This window comes from Poecilia reticulata, linkage group LG12, assembly GCF_000633615.1.
Source record: "Poecilia reticulata strain Guanapo linkage group LG12, Guppy_female_1.0+MT, whole genome shotgun sequence".
Lineage (NCBI taxonomy): Eukaryota > Metazoa > Chordata > Actinopteri > Cyprinodontiformes > Poeciliidae > Poecilia > Poecilia reticulata.
In genome coordinates this window covers 1,563,897-1,588,480 of record NC_024342.1, presented here as the reverse complement: position 1 = coordinate 1,588,480, position 24,584 = coordinate 1,563,897, and the positions used below count along the sequence as shown (strand labels likewise).

Here is a 24,584-nt window from a genome sequence, read left to right as displayed (position 1 = left end):
TTCGTATCCACTTCCCCGTATAGAGGATTGTGTTGATACAATTGGCAATGCCAACTTTGTAAGTAAACTGGACCTGTTAAAAGGATACTGGCAGGTACCATTAACTGACCGTGCATCAGAGATCTCTGCATTTGTAACACCAGATCAGTTTTTGCAATATACAGTCATGGCATTTGGCATGTGTAATGCCCCAGCCACCTTTCAGCGGTTGGTTAACACTGTTCTGTCTGGGCTACCAAACTGTAATGCATATCTTGACGATCTCATTGTGTATACTTCTACCTGGGAAGAACACATAAAAATCTTAAAAGATATGTTCACCTGGCTTGCTGAAGCTTCGCTTACTGTAAACTTAGCAAAGTGTGACTTTGGTAAAGCAACCGTCACTTACCTAGGTAGGCAAGTTGGCCAGGGACAGGTATGCCCTATAGAAACCAAAATAAAAGCCATCGTTGAGTTTCCTGTCCCTAGCACAAGAAAAGCCCTTCGCCGTTTCCTTGGCATGGCCAGTTATTATCGAAACTTCTGTCGAAATTTTTCGACTGTAGCCCACCCTCTTACTACTTTGCTGAGCCCAAAAGTAGATTTTGTCTGGACTCCTGAATGTCAGCATGCTTTTGAAAGTATAAAATCTCTTTTGTCACATGCACCTGTGCTTTCTTCTCCAGACATGTCAAAGGCTTTCAAACTTGAAGTGGATGCTAGTGCTGTTGGAGCTGGTGCTGTACTGTTACAGGAAGGTGGGGACGGAGCTGATCATCCCGTCTGTTRTTTTTCCCGTAAATTTACACCCAGTCAACTCAATTACTCCATCATTGAGAAAGAAACTCTGGCCTTGCTACTTGCACTTCAACACTTTGAGGTTTACCTAGGGTCTAGCCCTGTGCCAATCACAGTGTACACCGACCACAACCCCCTTGTTTTCCTTTCTCGGATGTACAACCATAACCAGAGACTCATGCGGTGGGCTTTACTGGTACAGGATTACCATCTTGATATCAAACATAAAAAAGGTGCAGACAACTGCTTAGCAGATGCTTTATCTAGAGTGTAGCTTATGTAGTTACCTTCGGTTGGAAATGTTCCTCCCAAACCCTTTTAGATTAGGATCTTTAGGGGGGAGGTGTTGCGGCCAGTGGCCTTGTGTATGTTTTCTTTTCCTTTTTTTTGTACCATCAGCAGCTTCTAATCAAGTTGACTCCACTTGGAAGTGGATGCAGCCCTGCCTTCCWGTGCCACTCCCTGAGGCCTACAGCGATTGGCTCATCAATTACCAGCTACACCAATCCCTGAAGAGGCCTCCCCTTTAAAAACCAAGGACTTCCTGGGAGAAGGCGCGGCTGATTCTTTGCTTAGACAGCTTGCCACTTTGGGTGTTTGTTTGTTTTGTTTAGTTGATTGCTGTCAACTGACTTTGTGAACTTTGATAGCCCTGATCGCTTTTGTTAGTTTTTGCAAGCTCTTACTAGCTCTTGTCCCTGTGAGGGATCTCTGAATCTCTGTTAGAGATTTGTAGTTTGTTTTTGTTTAATCTGTATGGAAAGTCCATTTTTGTTTAAGATATTTGGTTTACAACCCTGATTGTTTTGTGGATTTTCTTATTTAGTACATTTTTTTTTGTAAGTCCCTAACTTTTGATGTTAATTTTTTCCTTTTTTTTTTTTGTCAAAACCGTAATAAACTCCTACATTGTTAAACCTTACCACCTAGGTTTCTTTAATGTTGCTTCCCTTTCCCCTGGCCGAGCCGGGTCGTAACAAATACCTATAAGGCTGAGGAAGGGTGAGGAATTGTTTTATTTACTTTTAAATCCACCAATGGCCTTGCCATTGGTGGATTTAAAAGTAAATAAAACAATTTTAAAACTGACCCTAAAATGTTTATGCAGCCAGTGAAGTGAAATGAGGAAAATGATGTGAAGCAGCAGAGCTTAGTGAAATCTGAAGACAAAAAGAACAAATACAGACACAAAGCCAGAGATTAGCTGCTGATTTAAAGTGGATGTGTTTCCATAAAAGTGCGCAAATTGAAACTACGAAAATAAATTAGCTTAATGAAAACAGGTCCAAGCTTTTTGCTAAAAAAATTTTGTGCTAGGATGAGGGGAACTGAAAGCTCATGGTGCACCGTGTCAAACTAAAAGCACAAGAATAACAGACTGACACAGTTGGAGTCAACTACTAAAAAAGTAGCAGTAAAGACTCTTAAAAGAGCTGATTTAGTCCTGGAAGGTTTTAGACTGGAAAACCTCAAGAATGTTACGCTTTTTCCAGATAAACTCTTAGTTGGTTTTTCTCAGAAATTTTGAAATAAAAAATCAATTAGACATTGGCCTCAAGCTCGCAAAAACAACAATATCTGGTTACGAGACTGAAGAATCAGTCTTCAATAGAGGGAGTCGTATCATTAAAGAGATGAAGAAAATCTTCACACACTGTAGGGGAGGACTCCACACAGACAGTCTGTGGGACATTATGAAGGCAAAACACACAAAACACAAGGCTTAAGACAGACAGAATCTTTTCAGAGAAACAATTGCTTTCAGCAGCTTCAAAGTTTTCTGATGTCAGCAGTCCCTAAAAATTTTAAGTGAAACCTGCTGTTGGTTCCTTTCCACTTTCTCTCAGCTGTGCAGCACCAGTGTGTGACAGACCAAGTTGTCATTCAACTAGCATTTAGTCCCAGACTTCCTGTGTTTTAGTGGAGCCATGGTGTCTGGAAGTGACCGGCAGGTGGAATGAAAGATCCTCTGCATCATTCGTCATGCTCTCAGTGACACAGGTGTGTCTGACTGAAAGCAGCTCAGACCTGAGCAGCAGTGGAAGTTAAAGCTGCAGTCAGTAACTTTTATAAAAAATAAAGAAAAAAAAATTCCATATTTGCTAAAACTGTCGGCATGTTGTGACAGGATGGCATGAGAGAGATCATCTGTGGAAAAAAATCCAGCTTCTGCACCTCCTCCAAAAGCAACTGCTGTCTGAAGAAATTCAAAAACAACCAATCAGAGGCAGCAGGAGGGTCAATCATCCTCAGGTAGGCGCTGCTCAATGTGCTAATGGCAGATAAGTCGTTACAGGAAAACTGCTATCATCTGTGGCCATGCTAACTAGCATGCTCTGATGGGGTGAACCAGTTGCAGTGCAGCAGAGAGCAGGGGGGTGGCATGTGAGCAGCATGTACATGAGAGTGATTGACAGCGATAAGACCCTCCTCTCAGCTCTGACTTATTGTTTCTGTGTGTACTTCTGAAGTTAGTACCAAGAATACTGAGAGAAGGCAGAGCAACTAAATTTTTTCACAGATTATGTGTCTTATACTGTGACAACATAGAGATAATTTCAAGAAAATATGTAAAAAAAAAACAACAACCTTGTTTTTAATAAAAGTTACATCTTGCGACAGTGTGAGGAAGCGGTGCAAATTTGAACTACATTACAGGTGAGAGTTGCCGCAAATAAAACAGGAATATGATCAGGAAATGTTGCATCGCAAACCTTTGAAATCAAACATCACGTGTGTGTTTGCTTTCTTGTGTGGGACCAGACACAAGATTAAAAGTGTCTACAAGGTTTAAAAAGTATTTTGCTATTGGCTGATAGGACGGCACACATGAACATTAAAACTCAGACAACACGGCCATAACCAGGCCTCGGAGCCATGGAAGTGACTTCAAAAGGCTTATTGTATGGACCAGAACACACAACACACTGTGACAGCAACAGTCCAAATTCTACAGCCATTTTCACAGAACAACTAATATGGAGAAACAAAACACACATGGATGTATAAAATGAAGCCTAAGATATTTAAATGGCATGACTTTAATGAGCTGCAGCTGGTGGAGCAGCACCTGCCAGAGAGAGACAGACAACCTGGACCCAAACCTGCACCTGCCCAGTGGATTGGACTAGACCATGGTCTCCAATAGTCCTGCTGTTCTGAAGAACCCAAATAATCCTGCTGAACTGGCAACAGCTGTTTTCATCAAGTCAGCATCATTATCCTAAAATATTTGGATTACATGAGTTACAACATTTAATTTCCCTTTTTTGGATAAAACAAGTATTTTTGAATTGAGTTAAGCAGTAAGAGAGGTGAAAGGGTCAACACCAAGGCCCTCCATGCTGGACACCACATCTCCAGACAGATCCTGCTGGACTCCATGAATGCAGACGCAGAGGGAAGCAAACAAAAGGCCGCCTTGCAAAAATCTCACAAGGCGAAGGCGACTTCTGGTCTTCTGCTTCATAGTGGGGTGAAACAGAAATGAGCTCTTTTAGTTGGATAACCTTCATTTGAAATAAAGGTATTCAACCACAGGCAAGCATGGTGGAGGAAATATAATGTTACTGACCCAAAATATAGGCTATAGCAAATGAAATAAATAGCTGAGAAATATAATAACAAGGCATGGAGCACATCAGGTCAAAGATACAAGGTGAAGCGGTACTAGGAAGGTATAGAGAATACAGACACTTTTCTGATAAAAATCTCCATATTTACATCTGTAATGTTTACAGTACAGTGATCTGGGTAATAATCCCAGAGGGGCTCAGTGGAATGGCGAGGCTAACGCTGTGACACTGCATTTATTTACGCCGTCCTGCCTGGTCTCAGACTGGCTCTGTCGTAACACTTTGAGCTCCACTGTTTCACTCGCAGGCTCTCTGCCTTACCTAATGGAGTGGAAATGAGCTGATGAGTAACTAGAACAATCCTCCCACACCCTGCTGATCATCAGAGAGCATGAGGAGCCCTTCCCAGCCTCACTGACAGCCACCGGCTCTGTCAGAGATCGGGGGGGAAACATGGCCAGAACCAAACGGCTTCTCTAATTTATGAGATCGCAGAGTGCAACCGAGACACTGCGAGTTAAGTTTTGCATTTTTCATGTGTCCTCCAGTATTTTGATGATTTATCTGTGGTGATGAGCCCACCACGTGGGCGCTGAGAACCGCCCACGTTAGCGGTTCTCAACGTGGGCGGTACCGCCACCCAGGGGGTGTTCAGAGGACGGCAGGGGGCGCTGGGATGACATTTTTACAAAAGGGGGGCGCTGGGATGCCTTTGGGGGGCGTTTAGTCGAAGGTAAACTTTACACCTTAAATGCACAACAATACCAGTTTAGACTTTGAGCAACTTGGTAAAACTGTATTGTGTAACATTAAATCATGCTTGGCTACAACTGTATTGATGGTAGCTCTTCTTCTATTCAGTGTTTGTAGCTTCATGGCTCCACTCCGCATCAGTTCAGCATTACAGCTGCTGATGACGCTGCTGTGATTCACTTTGTCTGGTATTTATGTAGGCTACATATGTTTTGGCAGTTCTGTGATCATGTCAAAGCAGCAATTTATATTAAAAAGTTTTTTATTTCCGTTTGAAAGCTGCCCGCTACCATGGAAGGACAGCAGAAAATCGCTCTTATAAACATGTAATTACTAAAATCACGACTTTGTATCCCTCTGAAAAATGAACCCATTTAAATAAAGAAATCCCTCCATGGGTGATACCACAATAGAGAGCGTTCATTTTATAGCGTTAACACCGGAGCTGTAAGTGGTCCGGTATGAAACGGGTGTGATGGAACAACACAGCACTTTTAAATTTCAAAAATCAGAATGCAGAAATTGTTTCCGTTGTTTTAAAAGGTTTATGTCAGTCTGCCTTTCCCCCATTGATGTTTCCCGACTGCCCTGCACCTTAGGGAGCTAAGAAAAAAAACAAAAAACGCTGCGCACATTGCGCAAAACTCTGAAACATGAGAAGCGGGCAAAATGGAGCGACGAACTAGATGTAAATTATGGCATAAAAACAGAGAATCTGACGCTGAACAGTGAAAAATCAACACATGATGTGAAACACATGATGATTAGGAGGCGCAGCAGGTGATGAGTGAAGATTACTGATGGTCAATAAACGATCAAATAAATGTAGCAACAGGAAAGAAACTAAAGTGGACATAGCAATAAACCAAGAGAGGATAATATTAATCAAAGGAAATTAAATGGAAATGAATGAAGAACAAAATGCAAGAATAAACTAAGAAACTAAAGTAAATACAGAGGAATAAACTGGTATGGCAAGACCTTTCGATCAATAATTAATACAGAGGACTGTATGGAAAGAATAAACAGACACTATTTCCAGATAAAAGGTAAAATAATATTGTTGAAGTGCCATGGGCAGGGGCGCAACTACACATTATTCAGGTGGATGCGAAAACATAAATCGGGCAAAATTAAGTCGGCGGCTGCTTACCGTAGTTGCTAGACCTGTTGTGGCTCAATATTGGTCCATATATAAGACGCACTGTCGGCTTTTGAGGAATTTGAAGGTTTTTAAGTGCGCCTTATAGTGCGGAAAATAAGGTACTATTTTTACTTATTTGAGTTAACAAAAATGGTTTCTCAGTTTCAGTTTTTGTTATTTTGTTAGTTTTAATTGTAATAACCTGGCAGCAGAGCACAAGAGTTAAAAGCTCGTTTTGATCATTGACATGTGAACCAGCGTCTTACATAAAACACCAACCCATCGAGCAAAGAGCCGCCGTTATCTGACAGACTGGATCTGTCTGCTGAGAGCGTGCAGCTCCGCTCAGGCATGGTGGAAATGTTACAGGTAAACATTCACAGCTCTGGTTTGCTATATAAATATCATAAAGACGTCATAAAAGATTCTTTATACGACAGAAAGACTGAAGAGAAGACATGATTTTTTTTCTGTATTTAAATATACTCTTTTGACTTTACTAACATAATTCTTTATAGCTGACTAATTCATGCGTAAAATATTCAGATCCCTGATATACCCCCAACACAAAGCCCAGATCATATTTTACATATTTCCCCAAGGCTTCATAAATATATATCTGTCCACAATGGCTGAGCTGACACAGCTGACTATTCTGGGATACTGACGATCTGCACTGAGGGAGAAAAACAATGTGAAAAGACACGCAGTCTTCAGGTTATTTCTTCCATCAGACATATTATCACATTTTAATTTTAATGGGTCACCATATGCAAAAGACCTCAGGCCAGTCATATCAAAGGATTTACTTTAGCACTGATCACTGTCTGTCAGAATGTTGCTTCTAAAGTCTCCTCAGGTTCTCCTTTCCTCTGTAACAATAATGAGGTTAAAGGTGTTGAGGTGCTTCTGTGGAGAAGCTTCATGCCATCCAGTAATGTCACTCAGAACACCAACTTGTTGTCAGTTGTAATGGATTGAGAAAATCCACCGAACCGAAAGGTGGAATTCACAATCCAAGTAGATGTGCATCCAATTAACAAGTTTTAGCAGTAAGGTGCTTAACTCGGAAACAAAACTGCTGTGAAACGACAAGCATATTGGCACAATTATTATCAGTCTTTCTAAAAACAAAACTATGGGATGTACAGACCCAGATCCAATGGAGACCACAACTGCCTGTCAACAGCTGAAATCCAGGAATATTTAAGACCTCCCCTAAAAACACTTATGGCTGCATATTTTCACAGCAAATATGCCTTAACATGGAATAATGTGCACAGTGGAGCTTTGGCAGCTCCACTCAAATTAACTGAGCTTATAAAAGTCAAACGTTGTGACAAAGAGGGACGGAAGTACGACAGAGTATTAGGTACGACCTCAATCTTTAGTCACAAATGTCTGAATCAATAATCTCCATAAACGTCTGAGTTGTTTTCTTACAGACTTATGACTTTTCAATGCCAGATATTATCCTAGCTTTAATATTGTAAATGTATTCCTTCAATCAGTATTGTGATGGTTTTTTACTTGCAAATTTTTGACTTTTCAACAATTCAAGCTTTTCCTTGTAAATATGTAAATAATAAAGAGATTTTTAGTGAAAACATACTCCTCTGTAGCCAATTTTTCTTTTACCTACAATGGCTCAAATACTGACATATTGTCCTTTCACACTACTTTGTTGGTCTGTTACATAAAATCCTAAAGAAATACGTTAAAGTTTGTGGTTTAGACAGTTCAAAATGTCAAACAGTTGAGGGGTGCAATGTGCTGTAAAGTGACAGAGTAAGTAGAAATAGAAATATTGTGTATCGATCACACCAACCTTCACATGGGCAGTCAGTTCATCTGTCCAGTTTCTGGACCTGTCACTACTCAGGGTTAAGGAGGGAGACATCACACTCCTCTAAAGGTTATCTAATGAAAAGAGCTGTCATGATGGGAAAGAGAAACTATAACAAAATAAATACCCTGAGTTGTATCAATTTTCTCTCTGGAGTTCGGTTCAATCAATATTTGATCCCCGAGGCTTTATGGACCAAGCAATCTGTCTAAAAATAACAGGGACTCAGTCAGATGTATGAGGCACCATATTGATCCCAGCCCACTGACAGCTGTTGTGCAATAATCGGTCTGGTTTGGCTGTGAATGTCTATAAGTATTTGCTCTGGGCAATTAAAAAAAAAAAAAAAACTAGCAACGTAGACCAAAATGACCAAGACGGGGAATCTTCTGATCATCAGGAAAATAACAGCCAAAGAGTTCAGCATGAGTTATTGTTCATTAATGCTGTTAAGGAAGAATTTTTATGTTACAATTAAATTTAGCAAAACTCTGGCTCTGATTCTTCCTTCTGATCCCGGGTTCTCTCGCGTGGCCACGTGCGGGGACAAAAACACAACAATGCGTGTTGACGTCACAGAATTACAGAATTTAATCCAATCAGAAGAAAATATAAGATAGTATAGGAAACTGAAGAAACACAGATACAAACATTGTTACCTGAGACAAGAAGACAAAGAAATATCAAGGACGTCCTTGGAGAAAGAGCTGGTGCAGAAGTAAAATAAATCAGCTTTTTTCTGAATTGTTTCCCTTGTGCACAAACTTTTATACCTGTAGGTGTGTTTTCCTCTTTAATGTATTCAAATAAGGCGTATCTCTACTTGACCAATTGGAAGACATCTCTGGCCCTTTTTGAATTTAGAAAAAGTCCCGCAATTTGTTCACAAGATCAAACACCTTTTGTTAAATAAGGTGGAAGCAGACTCTCCGAATTCATGGTGGTTTATGGCTTTCACAGATCAGTGTGAAAAGCTGGAACTTCCTACTGATTGTTTCCAGACAGACAAAGAGCAGATCAGAGATCTTGACAAACAATCTGCTTTAACTACAGTAAAATAAGGATCAATAGGTCAGAATATGTTATATATTTTAAAACTATAATTATGGTATGTCAATCAAGTCATGATAAATTCTAAAACTAACTTATTTTAAATTTATTTTCTTAACACTATCCGGCTCTACAGCCATCTGGGCAAAGAGAAACAGATGCAGGAACCTCACAGGTAGCTGTGAAATTCTGGTTTCTCTTCTGCTCTGCCAGGAACAAACCTTTAATACTGTATTTTAATTCAATGAAAAGTTCTCCAAAAACCCAATTTGTTCTTCTGCACTCAGCATCTCCAAAGTTTAGTCCTGATATCAAACCAAAAGCAATAGATATAATATCAACAGAAAATAATGAAGTACAATTCCTGTTTCTAATTAGAAATTAGAAACAAATAAGAATCAAGACATTCATTCACCATAAACCTAAGTATTTTCTAATACTAAACAAAACATTTTCATTTGATTCTAATATAGTCAGAAATAATGCAATTTCAAATACATTCATCATTGACTAAATTAATTCTAAAACAGGATAATACAATTTTTAGTCAAAACATGTTATTAATAACTAAGAAAAATGTCTTACAAATTAAATGTTAGTGATTTTTTTTCACCATGTCAGATGTTAGTTTGGAAGACTTCTCATCCTGGTTACGTGAACCGACCAAAGTTCCCTTTCTCAGAGAAATTCAAGTGATAATGTCCTCCACCTTCCTGCATATGTTAATTTATGACCTCCTGTCTTGCAGATCCTCTATTCTCCTTTGTACTTTAAATACTTAACCCAGCAATAGTTCTTCGGGTTTTAAATCACTAACACAAACCTGTTCAAGATTAAGAAATTCGTTCTAAAAGGTTTAAACTGCGTTAAACACTAAAAATAGTCATTTTTCCTCAACAATGCCTCCCTGATAAGAATTAGGTTTTAAAATAACAAGCAGTTTGAAGGATTAAATATCCTGTAGATCACAACAAAACAGTGAAATGGACCATTGAAAATATTGACATTTTAGAAAACTTTAAGACTAAAATGTATCTCTGTCCGGACACAAACCTCTACTTGAGTTAACCCTGAGAATCAGGGAAATTCTGATAAAAGAGTCTGAGCTGAACCCGGAATCTTCGTCTCAGATCCAGGGCTGAACTGCAGTCCTGGAAGCAACAGCAGCTGTTCAGTTAGCAGTAGGTATGGGCTGGCATGAAATTATGACGGTACCATAACCTCTGGAAAAAATATCATGGTTTTGTGGTATTACAGTATTATGATAGCAGCTCTAAAATGCATTATTTTACATTTTCATTAGCATTCTTTGATGTGCATGCACAGAAGATTTGCTTGTTAAATGTTTGCTGAATTCTGGTCTGACCTTCGCCCGCCGACATGGCCTATTGCTGCCAGAGTTCTAGCAGAATAATCAGGACAGACGTGTGAATTTAATTAGAATTTCCAGTGAAGAAACGGTCAGATGGGGGTTTCAGGAGGTCACGCCATGTCTTCTCCTAACAACTACACCATTAATGGGGCATATTCCTTCTAGTCCCAGACTGGTATAATATATAACAAATAAAAGCAGTGGAAAATGATTCATAAAGATATTGACAGCTACAGACACAATATCACCATATGTTCCAGAAGCTCCTTCAAAGAAAAACCAACATTGAGGAGAACTTGTTTAGAGAGAAAATAGATTTAAATTTTAGGTATCTCAAACATCTGAGTTGAGTTAGACATGGAAAGGGAAACATATTGATGGTATGTAGGCTACTATGTAAAACATTAAAGGGTCAGTATCAAGTAAAATTGACTTTTTTTTAGTTCTGCATAATGTTATAATGTCCCTCATGCCTCAGTATAAATCTTTATCTATATGGGTGCATAATTACTGTGGAGGTGGTTCCGTGGCGTAACGGAGACGGCCTCACCAGCCTCTGCATCCGTCAACATGAGGTGCCTCTTCGGTTTTTCATACAGAGGCTACAGTCCTCAGTGCAGTTGTTCCACTCCCAGCCACAGACTACTTGCACTTGTCTTTCCTCTCTCTCTGCCTTACTTCCTGTTTACTGTTGAATAAAGGCCACTAGTGTCATTAAACCTTTTTTTAAAGAACTGTTTTAGATACATAAAGATACAACAGCACCGTCTCAGTGTGCCAAGCGACTCATTTGGTAATTTTCATCAGTTAGGTAAAAAGGTTATAATGATCAAATACACATGCTGGAGGAACTTCTTCCTGTTCCACCAAATTCAACCCTTTGTAGTTAGTCAGTTTCAGGAAGATGTGTGAGAACTCTGCCTCTATGTGCAACATTTACCATGAGGGTGAAGCTTGGCTGCGTACCTCAAACCCAAACTGGATTGGTTTGCCCCTAATAGCTGTTTGCAGACTTGTTTGCCGTAATAGGCAAACACGTCATGCTTGATGAAAGCATGATAATGCTTTCATTATCATGATGAAAGCATGATAATGCTTTCATCAACTGAAACCAGTTGTGTGTATGGCAGCAACTTATCAAAATCATTCAGTGCACTGATGATGGGCCGCACTTTGTAGATAGCATCCTCTGTTGCCTTTAAGTTATTCACCGGATAAATTGAAGCCATTACCTCCCTGAAGTGGCTTCTTCTCAAGATGGCTTCATTATAGACATCAGGATCATATGACCAATACTTGTGTCTCTGTGACAAAGACCCAGAGCCAGAGCTGAGCAGAATACATCAACATGAACAATTCAACAGGGTCAGGTTTAGCTTCTTTCATCAATCTGCTGCTGTCAGGTCATAGGTCACAAATTCTGATCCACTGGATGTGGCTGCTGGTTGCTGTGATGTTTTAAGAACCCTGTCTCTATTTTGAAGGGGTTTTTTGTGTTTTTTATTGCATCAGTTTCATTTTCATTTGGGCATTTTATTTTACTACACTGTGGAGTATTAGTATCTGTTTTTTTATGACATTTGGGGTTCCACTTTCCTCAGGGCTTTTACTTTTTTGCCACGATGCAGTACTCTCTATCTGGGCAGTCGCCATCACCGTCACTTTCAGTTGCATCTTTTTCAAATGTTGGAATGACTGTGACGCATCACATCATTCTGGGGTTCTTTCAGGTCTAAAAGATCGAAATCATGCAATAGTTTTAAGCTTTGTGGACAAAAAACACAAGATGAAAACAATTAACAGCCAAACCTTTGATACCTAGCATAGCGCTATGTTATGCTAGCGGCAATAAGTGTTGCAATGCTTACATTTACTTGTATGACAGTCAAAAGATGCATGCAAGTATAAAATTCTGATTATATATCAGAATAAAGAATGAAGACTATAAAGAAATGCACATTGAAAAAAAAGGTACTGAACAGAGAAGATTGAAGAGCCAATGTAGCAGCTAATTCAGTAGGTCATCAGCTTTACAATATTATTGAGTATACATGTTTTTTTTTACGATTTACGCTTGATGAAATACAGTAAATTTTGTCAAAAGAAAATGTGTCATTGCATCTATTGCATGTCACTTACAGAGTAGTCTCCTTTTCATTTGCCAGCCAGTCAATGAGATCAGTAGTGCTAGGAAAATACATTTCAAATATGCTAGTTTTTCAACTTAACTATATGTAGTTGAGGACAAGTTTGATTATATTGGTTTTAGCAACAGTTAACCTTGGTGCATGTGAAATATTAGATAGAGCATGAATATTTTGAGTAGATTTTAATGTAGGTAGATTTGGATAATGATTTTTTTAAAATAACGACTTATTTTCTTAACTGACATAAAATCACATATAACAGGGTTTTGAAAAGGGCCTTCAGTAGAGAATGTCTTCCCCTAATAGAGGAAACAGATGTGCTGTGCTAGGCAGTTCACAAAAACAAAAGTAATAGGGAAAAAACAGGATGGGAGAGATAACTTATGTGTTTACTACCAGGTCAAATTCTTTGGTGTTTTCTATGAGGTCAGAAGAACAATAAAATCTTGAGAAAACAAAACTAGTATTTGGGAATCAGTCCGGCAGGAAAACGAGTAAGGTCTAGGTGAATTAGAGTCTTGGTGCAAATGTTTAGGAAGGAAGAAAGGGAGAGACTCCAGATGTAACTGGCATGAGAACATCCTGTCTTGAGAGTGACCTTTGCTCTATCTTTCTCTTTATCTTTGGTTTTGAATAGGTCTCCCATCCTATCCAAGTAATTTGAAACTGCTTAGAGGTTTAGAAGAGGATGCATATATTAAAATTAGGAATACACCTCTTAATAAAAACCTCCACTTCACAGAAGCAAATCGAATTGCTTTGTTTGCAGCCACAAGCAGTTCCCAAAGGCGCCTTTGCTTTTTCTCTTATTTTTGTATTTTGTTCATTTTTTTTTACTTTTCTCAGGTAATTAATGTCTGTTTTATGGTTTGGACTTCTTGATGGTTTTGGGTGTAATGTTGATCTGTTTTTCAATGCATTTAATTGTCTGAATGAAACCCTATATATGTCTGAAGTTGAATGGCGACTGGTTGTTCTCTGTGTGGTTTCCGCTGTTGTACATGCAGAACTCTGAATTTGGGGAAATAGAGGAAAATAATGAGCAAAGAAGTTTAACATTTTATTCCTCTAATTCAACAGTAGCTTTGGAATGATTGGCATTATGGGTAGTTTTGACAGTAATACTGTGTAATATAGCATGGGAAGAAGAACTTCCAGTTATCAAACTCCTCTCCTTTGAAACCATCATTCAATTGTACTCCTAAAGGGGAGAGGACACTGGCTCTGGATGTTCGCCGTTTCTCCTACCGCTTCTCCTACCGTTTCTCCTACCGCTTCTCCGCGTAAATCAGGTCACATCGTGTGACTTAAGTCGCTCTGCTGTCATTTTCTGTGTCCTTGGATTCTTTCCTGCTCCGTCAAGTTATGCTGTGGATTTCATTACACTGCTTGAAGATTTGCTTTGGAACCGTGAGTCTGCTGTTAGCGGTTAGCTTGCTACTAGCCCCTTCCGGCCAGACTGGCTCGTCAATGTTGACCTACTCCGCCTCCCAGCTGCTCGAACTCAACCACCAGTCTGCCCCTCCTTGTGTTTCCATCCTGAAAGGACTCGGCCTATTGCGAAGACCTCGCTATGTTCACAGAGGCTCTCGGAGGAAATTTGTTTATTTTCGGTAGGCTGGGCCCGGCTCCATGGCTTCCTTTTGGTCTGCCGAACGTACTGCACATCCATTAAGTCATCAGAGCGCTGCATCTGTAGTCCCTGATATGGCAGGAGGTGCACGTCGCCCGAAGAGGCAGCAGAAACGTGGAGTTAATTCCAGTGTGTTGAGACCTTTGCAAAGCTTCTATCCCATCCAGCGTTCAGATGGAACTTTTCAATGTGCAATCCTTATCCAACAAATCTTGTCTGATTCATGATCACATCCTGGAGAAAAACTTGGACCTCATGTGCCTAACGGAGACTTGGCACAAACCGGACATGTATTGTTCCCTGAATGAAGCCTGTCCCTCAGGTTATAGCTACTTGCAGAGGGCCCGTCGCTTGGGCGGCGGCGGTGGTCTGGCTGTCAGTGTTGTGGTCAAGACCACCTAACCCGAGACCAAGACAAGACCAAGACCAGAGTGTATTGAGACCGAGACAAGACCAAGACTTTTAGGATTCGAGACCAAGACCGAGGGAAGTCAAGACAGAGTCAAGACCAAGACCATCGGCCCGCTCTACGTGATACGATAAAATGTGAAATATGATCAAAATTACTTCTCAAATTGATCTAAAAGGTCTATATTCCCATAAAAACACCTAGATACTTGATAAATTTTACAAATATTGCAGAACAAACTCTTTGTTCTGCTTTGGTTCCATCTCTGTGCTACAATCCGCGGTGGTCTCGTGCCATCCCTAAAAAGATAACGAAACCATTAAACATAGCACCATTCTCTCTCTGCACCATTAAACATAGCAATTAAACATACCATTAAGCATAGGTAATACTGACCAAGGAGCAATAAGTAACCAAGCACAAGGCGCTCATCGTGACTGTTTTCACTCTCTCTCCCGCTACATGAACCCAGGTAGTCTGACACCATGGCAGACATTACAGCTGTCACTTTCAATGAAAACAATGAAAGAGTAATGTGCATGCTCTGGGTGCTCTTTCATTCTTGTGTTTTGTTTATTTGTTAATTAAAAAATATCAATGTACATAATTAAATAAAATCCTCATAGCTACTGCAGTGTACGCAGAACATTACAAGAACAAAGAACAATGTTCTGTCAGGTCGCCATGCGCTGTCAGATTGCCATACGCTTAGCACGAACTCATGGCTATATCTGTCAGTCATTACCATATAATTTAATTTAATCAGCAACATAGAATCATGACGTAGATCGTCATACACTTTGTTATCAACATTTGTATCTCATCCTGACTTAGCAGTAACAGAAACACGTAATTGCTTGATTTTTAGTTGGTGCTTTTTGCATCCACTGAAAACAAAGATGTTAACAAATAAACTGGACAGTATGCTGTACGTTTAGTGATATTTTCACATTTGCGGTTTTGACCGGTCTTGAAATAAAATGCCGAGTCCTCAGCGCCCGAGACCGAGACAAGACCGAGACCAAATGCGGTCAAGTCCGAGACAATCAAAAATTGGTCTCGAGACCAGGACTGACCTCGAGTACTACAACACTGCTGGCTGTTATCTATCACAGTAATCTAAAACTGTCTCAGCTGGCTCTTCAGGACTTCTCCTTTGAAAGTTTGGCTTTTAATCTTAAAGCCCCGTTCCAGGCGAATATTACTTTGCTTTACAGGCCTCCGAAACCACATGTTTTATTTCTTTCAGAGATGCATGTCCTTCTCACTTCTTTTTGTGCCTGCTTCGGAAATTTAAATAATCGCATTGATGACTCATTTTCTCTTTTGGTGGCAGATTTTAAGTTTCTTTTGGACTCGCTTAATCTCATTCAGCCCCCACTCACAACAGGGAACACATTCTGGATTTGGTGATCACGACACTATAAGCATTAACAACTTATCAGTTTATGATCTGGGTGTTTCTGACAATAGTGTCATCTCATTAGAAATTCCCTCAAGTTTGTCTGTTCTGGACACAAAACGTTTTATTCAGTTCCGTGATCTGAAAAACATCTCCCTTGAGGCTCTGTCCTCTGACCTTCACTCTGTCTGCTATTAACCATCTATCAGTAAGTGATTCTGTGGACTATTAGAATCAATCTCTCCAGGAGCTTTTGGAGCTCCATGCTCCTCTTAAGTCGAGACTGGTGTCTTTCTCCCGTTCTGCCCCTTGGTATACAAGTGAGTTGCGGAAGATGAAAACCGTTGGTCGTGCCATCGAGAAACGTGTAAAAAAATCAGGTCTCTCTGTTCATAAACAGGCATACAGTGAACATCAGAAAGCATATGCCTTTTCCCTCAGGAAAGCGCGATCTCAGTACTATTCCAACATTATCAATGAAACTCTAAACAGCTTTTTTCTACAATAAATCACCTCCTTAATCCCCACAAACAAATCTATGCTGAAGATATGACTCAACAATGCAATTTGTTTCTGTCATTTTTCAAAAACAAAGTAAACTCGATCAGATCTCAGTTTCTTGGCATCTCTGATTCCCGACTGACCTCTACTTCTGTGCCTTTTGGGTTGAACTGCTTTGATGACGTTTCTCAAAGCGAGGCAGACTTTCCTTAAGGGAATGAAACCCTCTTTCTGTGCACTTGATCCTTTTCCCTCCTCACTTATAAAATCAAATCGCGCTGCGACACCCATTAATTACTCAAATTATAAATAAATCACTGAAATCCGGCCATGTCCCTTTGTCTCTTAAAATTGCCATCATTAAACCCCTTCTAAAAAAAACCACTCTGGATCCTGATTCATTTTCCAATTATCGTCCTATTTCTCATCTTCCTTTTCTTTCTAAAGTGCTGGAAAAGGCAGTTACTGCCCAACTCCAGCGCCACCTTCAAAGAAATTCTCTGTATGACAAATTTCAATCTGGGTTCCGTCCTGCTCATAGTACTGAGACTGCCCTGCTAAGAGTTACAAATGATGTTCTCATGGCTGCTGATACTGGCCACACTTCCATTCTTGTCCTTCTTGATCTCACTGCTGCATTTGACACTGTGGACCAAGACATTCTCCTAAATCGTCTGCATGTGGAAGTCGGTCTCGGTGAATCTGTTTTGGATTGGTTTTGATCATTTCTTTCTAGTAGGCTGGAATGTGTCTGCCTTGGAAACTCCAAGTCCCAGGCCGTTAGTGTGTCCTGTGGTGTCCCGCAGGGGTCAGTTCTAGGGCCTATGCTTTTTTCTCTTTACTTGCTGCCTGTAGGTAAAATCATTAATCGGCACAACATTTCATTTCACTGTTATGCGGACGATTTGAAACTTTACAATAGAACGGGATCATCTTCTACTTCACCTCCACTTACTGCGCTAACGTCCTGCCTGGAGGAGATTAAGACTTGGATGAACCATAACTTTCTTCAGTTGAACTGTTCCAAAACCGAGGCCATACTGATCGGAACGCCTCACCAGGTTCAATCCTCGACTCTTGACGAGTATTTCATTCTCTGGACAAGACATTCCCATTTCCTCCTTTGTTACAAACCTTGGACTTCGAATGGACTCCCATCTCACATTTGAAAATCACATTAAGTAGGGTGCTGTTGTGGCGCAGGGGCAAAGCACAACCCATGTATTGAGGCCTTGGTCCTCATGCCGGTGGTCACAGGCTCAATTCCTGGCCTGGTGACATTTGCCGCATGTCTTCCCCGTCTCTCATAACCCTCTTTCCTGTCAAACTACTTTCAAATAAAGGCCACTACAGCCAACAAAACCTTTTAAAAAAGAAAATCACATTAAGCACCTGTTTAAAACCTGTTTTTTTCATCTTCGCAATATTTCCAAAATTTGTTCATCTCTCTCCTGTTCTGATGCTGAGACCCTCTAACCCTAACCCATCCATTAATTTTTATTAATGAAAAGTGCATTATAAATTAAATTGATTATTATTATTATTAAATGTGGTACATGACCCCAAGCATCACTCATTCCTGAAGCTTTTGCAGACTGATGTGTTATGATCCACAAATGATTGTGTTTTGGTTCTCACTGGTTGGCATTTAGGTCATTGTAGTGTAATTTGTGCTTCCATTTGTTTCTAATGTGTCTGTTATTTGAACTGTTCTGTTACTAGTTAATGTGGTTTGCAAATTAAAAACAAAAAGAACATTTATTAAAGTGCTTTGGAGATACCCAAAACCTGTGACATGACTGTTATTGTTCAGTGGTTTTAGTCATTAAATTAACTTTTGCTTCCCTAATTTGCATTTAAGGTGATTTTTATTTTCGAGTCTGTCATGGTTTGTTGTTAGAAACACTATTAGGCACAAGATAGCAATTATCTAAAAGATTTCCAGTTGCTCTAATGCCTTTGTTATTTAGTGTTGGTTTCGCTGCTTAATGCTTCTCTAATTTCTGCTTGGCACAGGTTTTCATTTCAACTTTTGCTGTAGTTAATAAACATATTGTTACAAACACACAGCATGAATACCACACATTTACACTTCAATCTCACAGCATTGACTCAGTAAGGACATTAATCTCATGGTACAGTCTGCAGTTTGCCTTACAACAGTGGCTAGCCATACTTTTCAATTAATTTGGGTAATAATTATCTGAACACTTGGGGCAGAGGTGGAAAAAGTTACAAAATTCTGTATTCAAGAAAAAGTAAAGTTACTTTGATGCAATTTTACTTAAATATAAGTAAAGTTACCAGTGTAAAATGTTACTCTAAAGAAAAAGGTATCTCTTTAAATTTTTACCTTAAATAAAAGTTACTTTACTTTTTTAAGTGCAGAAAAAAGTTCTGCTCATGGATTTCACAAAGAAAATGAGAACATAATTGGTCTCAAACTGTCTTATTTTATTTTATTTTATTTTATTTTATTTGTTTGTTTTGTTAAAGGAGCCCAAAGCTCAGAATAATGGAGGAGCCATGTTGTGATGACCTTCTGAAGGCTTCTTAAAGGGACAGAGGCCCAATTTTAAGGCACCAAATTGGGAAGTAAATTTTTTTTAAGTTATGTTTGATATTTACTGCAGTTTTATAGCACAAGCAAGCAATAGCAGTATATGCCTGGAAAAAAATATAATAAAATCCATTTAAGATGAAAGTTGAAGTATTTTGTTAATTGTTAATAACTCTTGTGTTTATTCAATGTGTGCAAGGACAGCCAGGCATTCATAACATGAAAAAAGGGGAGCTGTTTGGCTGTTATATTCTGCCCTGACTTGTTAACTTTGATCAAAATTGTCAAACCAACCTTTTGATGTGCAATTTTAAACATAAAATGTTCAGGAAACAGCTTGCAAGTACAAAAAAATGAAATAAACAAAATGGAACCTGATCAAAAGTGCAGAGCTGCATTTCTGCTGAATTTCTTGTAAGATAACACCTGTTCATTTCTCAAGCCAAGACACTCACACGTCTGCGAACACACCCCCTCCTGCACACACACACATACTCTACACACCACCTCATGGGGATTTGCCTTGCGTCTCCCTCATTCAGTTATATCTACTCAATGTGACCATGTAAACACATTTTGGCCCTTGGGAAGACATGTGTAAGACAAGTACACACACACACGCACACACACACACACACACACACACACACGCATGCATGCATGCACACAAAATCACTGACAAAAGCTTCTTGCTAAACTACACTTTGATATTGATGGTCCTTAACTGGAGCTGGAATGAGCTAAAAGAAGACATTGTTGGAAAATGAAGCCCTGAACCTGAGTGTGTGTTAGCCTGTAACTTATGTTTCTGTATGAAAGTTAGTTTGTACTTTTACTAGCAGCTCAAGAATTAATACCCTTTTTCTGGCAACCTGAAAATATTCAAGTTTTTATCAACATCGTATAAGGTGAGATGCTATGAATTTTCTAATATTGTTAAGCCACCCTGGATGAATACAGAGACAGTGTTAAACCATACATATTTTACCCCACATTTCTTCCCAAAGATGCAGTGGTGAGGTTCTTTTTTTAAGTCAAAGATAAAGGCATTTGCATAACAAGATTCATAATAAATGGACTGAAATTATATAGTGAGTTTTTAGTCAAACTGACCACTCAAAGCAGTTTTACTCTAGAGCTGCATTTACCAAGCCGAACTCAAACTATCACAGTAATACAGTTTCTGACATGTCAGTAACTTCTTTATCACCCTGATTTATTTTTATTTATTTTATTTTTTTACAAAAAAAATAAAATCACAGGAACACAGGGACCCAGAGCAGAAAAAACAGGACTGCAGGATAAATGAACAAAAGGGAATCAATGGGAAAGTAACAGGGAAAAAACAGAAGGAACCAGCAAGAAGTGACCGAGAATAAATCGTATTTGTACTGGGGAGGCTGATTACTGAACAGGGAACAGATGGCTGATTAGAAACAGGTTGCAGGTGTGAGGGGAGAAAGCAGAAGGCTGAGGAGACAGAAAGAGAGAGAGAGAGAGAGAGAGAGAGAGAGAGAGAGGGAGAGGGAGAGAAAGAAAGAGAGAGACGCTTGTGGAAAAAAACCCAAAATTATTTGAGCCAAGCTTGAAGAACAATTCCACCAAATACTAAGGAATTGCAGGGAACGCATCTTAATTTGATTAATGATTTTTAAATATCTAAGAAAATTATTTCACATTATTCTGGTATTTATAAATAGGAATAATTGTAGTAACCTTAATGTACCTAAAACAAGAAAAGTTGCATAAATACATAAACATGGTGTATGAAAATGTAGTGCCTGGTTTTTTCCTGCGTTCTCATCATGAACTGAGGTTGCAATTTATCTCACTATAAATGACTCAACTGTTGTCATTCCTGAATTACTGTTTAAATGTGTATGTTAAAGATATAAAAATGCTCACAGAAAAACATATAAATGTTGACATTTATTTTTCATTTCTAAATAAAACCCAACAAATAAGGGTGCACACCGAGTGTCATAGAGCCCTTCCTGAAAACTGGGATCAAAGTCAGATGAAATGAAACGAGCATTATTGGAAAAGAACCACCATCCACATGCTGGCAGTCAAAAAAACAGCTGGTGGTTTCAGCCGTGTGTTTTCTTACATCTGATCTTCCCACTCAAGCTCGGACAATGAGCATAAGCCGAAGTGATGGAGTCATGTTCTGAGTAATTTTTAATTTTTTTTTTCTGGGTGAAAACAGCCAGCCAACACAAAACAGAGCAGGGAGAATGGCAAAATTATCTTTAGAATATTTGGCATAGCAAGTATTTATGAAAAAAGCAGAATTCCTCCACAGCAGTTGATATCCGTTGATTGTTAAATTTGATCCAGGGTTTCACCTAACTATGTTTACCTCATCATTTTACCACCATGTGCAGTGAACATTACACCACCACAGAGCTGCTGCAGTAGCTGATATTCATGTGTTATGAGTGTGATTCCATCAGCACATTTGCATCTCAAAGTAACACACACTGAATCGTCTGATATGGTTTTACTGTACGCTCTGACTGCCAGCTCCAGTTGCCTCACAGGGACAGCAGATCCTCTCATCTCACCTCAAATTTGTTCATCCAACTCAAATATTTACAAATGGGACACAAACAGAGCACTCATCTTCTCAGGATTTTTCTTGGTAGCAGTGTGATACATAATATTAGTGCCCATAAAACAGGACCTAACGAGTCCTTAGTGATCATGCACAATATAATCCTTCAAATTCAAACTGGCTGTTTCTTTTTTTATCGTCAGAAGCAACAGGTTTTGAGCTCAATCTCTTGATTGACTGTCAGCAGGAAACCCTCCGAAAGTTGAGCTGTTTGCTCCAGCAGAGATGTGGAGCTTACATTCTGTGGCATCGAGCCACAGCGAAGAATCCACTCACCATCAATTAAACACCAATTAGCCTGTAAAAGCCGCTCCTGTTTCAACTTTGCCTTCATTTGAATTTTCTGCTAATTGGGGATCAGAAGTTTCCCTCCCAGGCAGGCAGCGAGCGGCTGTGTCGGTCAGTGATGGAGCGTCTGGCGGCCGGAGCGCGCGCGAACAGCCGGGAGAGTCCACAGTCTGCGTCCACTGCACGGACACAACGAGACAAGACAAACAGGACGGAGGGCGGAGGACAACATGGACAGGTGGACTCACCGGGTCGAGTCGCCAGGTCGGGACTGGGTCTGCTCACCGTCTCAAAGAGAGCAAATAGAAATTGCGCACGCACGTGCAGGGTAGCTGCCGCACGCGCAGCCTCCGTGGAGCCAGTACCGGGGCTCCGTGCCGTTTACAAGGGAGGGAGGTAAGCTTTGGGTGAGGCTGTGGAGTTCTGTCAGGTTCGGTCCTCTGAGAGCGGGTCTGAATTTACTGGGTCAGGTTCGGACAGACAGTGAGGTAATAACAGTCAAACCCCCCTCCAAATAAATCCCACACAGGTGCAGTTTAAAAAGTGGAACTTACTACAGTTCTACATTTCAGTCATTTCATTTGTTCTTTTTAACTACGGCCAACGAAAACCCGAGATATCACAGGAAACGGGAATATTTCACTTTCAGAATCTGAGAATGTTCGGCACAGAATGTGATGCTATAAAATGATTGTGAAGACTGCTGACATGACCATTAGAGATCAGAGGGTCAGTCCTCAAGAAGCTGGTCGTTCACAGAACTGCTGCATCCGAGCATGGTATTGGAAAGTTGAGTGGAAGAAAAAAGTTAAAAAGTTAGAAAAATACACAAGAAACAGGAAAAGCTTTGAAAGGATTGAGAAGCAAAGCCCACTGAATAGCTTGAGGGAGATTCGCAAAGCATGGACTGCAGATGGAGTCAGAGCGTCAAGAGCCTCAACACACGGACATCTCCAGGACACGGACTGCAGCTCCTGAGTTCAGCCAATCCTGAATCAGTGTTAGGAGCATTTTAACCGTGCTAAAGAGAAAAGGGGCTGAGGGAGAGTTTAAAGAGTGGAGAACATGATGTTTGAGGTACAGCATGATGCTTCAATTTGTTTTTAGTTTACATGGAGCAATCCTAACTGAATAACCTCTACTGCAGAGGAGACTTCAAAGTCCAACAGACTCAGACCCCTGAGGCTCAAGGAGTCACAGAAGATCAGATCAGCAGGACTTTGACTTCTTGAACAGGAGGGTAATTATGACCCTAATTAGACCTGCTGCAGTGATGAGGAGGTCAGAGATGTATGAATAAACTGCTGCATCACAGATCCCACAGTGTTAGTGTTTGATGTCCATCACTTCAGCGCACTTTTATTTATTGTCGAAAACAAAATATCCCACTTTTTTCTCTCAAATGTAAAATGTAACAGTGCATCTTATTTTTGTACATTGCAGTCACACCTGAGCTAGCGTCCGTTTTGTGTTGTGCAGCCAGGTCTGGCTTTGCCTTCTTTAAATATAGCAGTCATGTTTGGTTTGCAGTTCCACCTGTGGTTCTACAGCAGTGACAGCTAGCACTTGTTGGGATCTGGGTTTCACCATTTTTCTCCATCAGATGGCGTCAGGGAGCACAGCTGGCTGAGTAGGTTCCAGCAAACATGCAAATCATCTAGCCTCATCAGGTCAAGAGGAGTCTGCTCCCAGTCTGTCAGTGCCTGAGTGCTAACCTACAGCAGTAACGCCGCTGTGACTTATCTTGCTCTGTGCTCCTTCTTCAAGGTTACTCCCAGTAGTGTACACAGTATTAGTGTACAAATAGTACTGTGTACACTAATACTGTATTGGGTTAAGAAAAGAGCGGCTAACACTTCTGCAGACCCCTCACATCCTGGACACAATCGGTGTCAGGTCAGTGAATCGGAGCTTTCTTTGCTAAAATCAGTAACCATAGAGACAGTTTGTTTTTGGTTTTGATGAACACTTTGCAACCAGAGTTGTCAGCTACTGTGCTTTCAAATAAGATCATTTACAGTACCACAATATCCATTTTTTTGTTTAAGAAAAAATGGCTTCATACACCTACAGATACATAGTGCTTATTTCATTCCTTATTTTCTTTCCTCTACAGTGTATTGCTCAAACCTTCAGGGGCAGCGGCCACAGACGCATGTCTTCTGGATGGGCTGTACTGAAATAAAGTTGATTGTGTTTTGGTACAGTAACGATAAAAGCATTCTGCTTCTGATTACATTTAATGTCTGTACACTGCGAGCAAATAAAGCAGAGGTTAAATTCCTGGTTTGTGCACACAGTCTTTTCCAAGAAAGTTGATTCTGATTCTGTACCTGGACTTTGTGTAAAGCAGCCATTTCTAAGCAGATGAAATTTTTTTCAGAATGTAGAGACATGAAGACACAATAGTGACTGGTGAGCAACTCAGAGTAATTTACTGCAATTATGAATTTGAAAATCTTCATGGCACAGCGAGGAGAGGTTAAAGCAAGCAATGAAGCACAGAC

The 24,584-nt window shown here is 40.0% G+C and overlaps 1 protein-coding gene and 1 long non-coding RNA gene across 4 annotated transcripts in view; one reads left to right on the top strand and one right to left on the bottom strand.

Moving 5' to 3' along the window:
* The window catches only part of npy8ar (neuropeptide Y receptor Y8a), a 48,024-nt gene extending 25,610 nt beyond the window's left edge, over positions 1–22,414 (bottom strand). The window contains exon 1 of one of the 3 annotated variants that reach the window (XM_008423149.2): positions 22,326–22,414. The gene's annotated coding sequence lies outside the window, so the exon portion shown is untranslated. The other 2 variants (XM_008423150.2, XM_008423152.2) reach the window with 2 other exon arrangements.
* A 1,473-nt stretch (positions 22,415–23,887) lies between these two features.
* LOC108166781 (uncharacterized) lies at positions 23,888–24,361 on the top strand. Its single transcript, XR_001777156.1, has 2 exons — positions 23,888–23,973; positions 24,194–24,361. It is a non-coding gene; the product is annotated as an uncharacterized LOC108166781 (long non-coding RNA).
* The last annotated feature ends 223 nt before the right edge of the window (positions 24,362–24,584 follow it).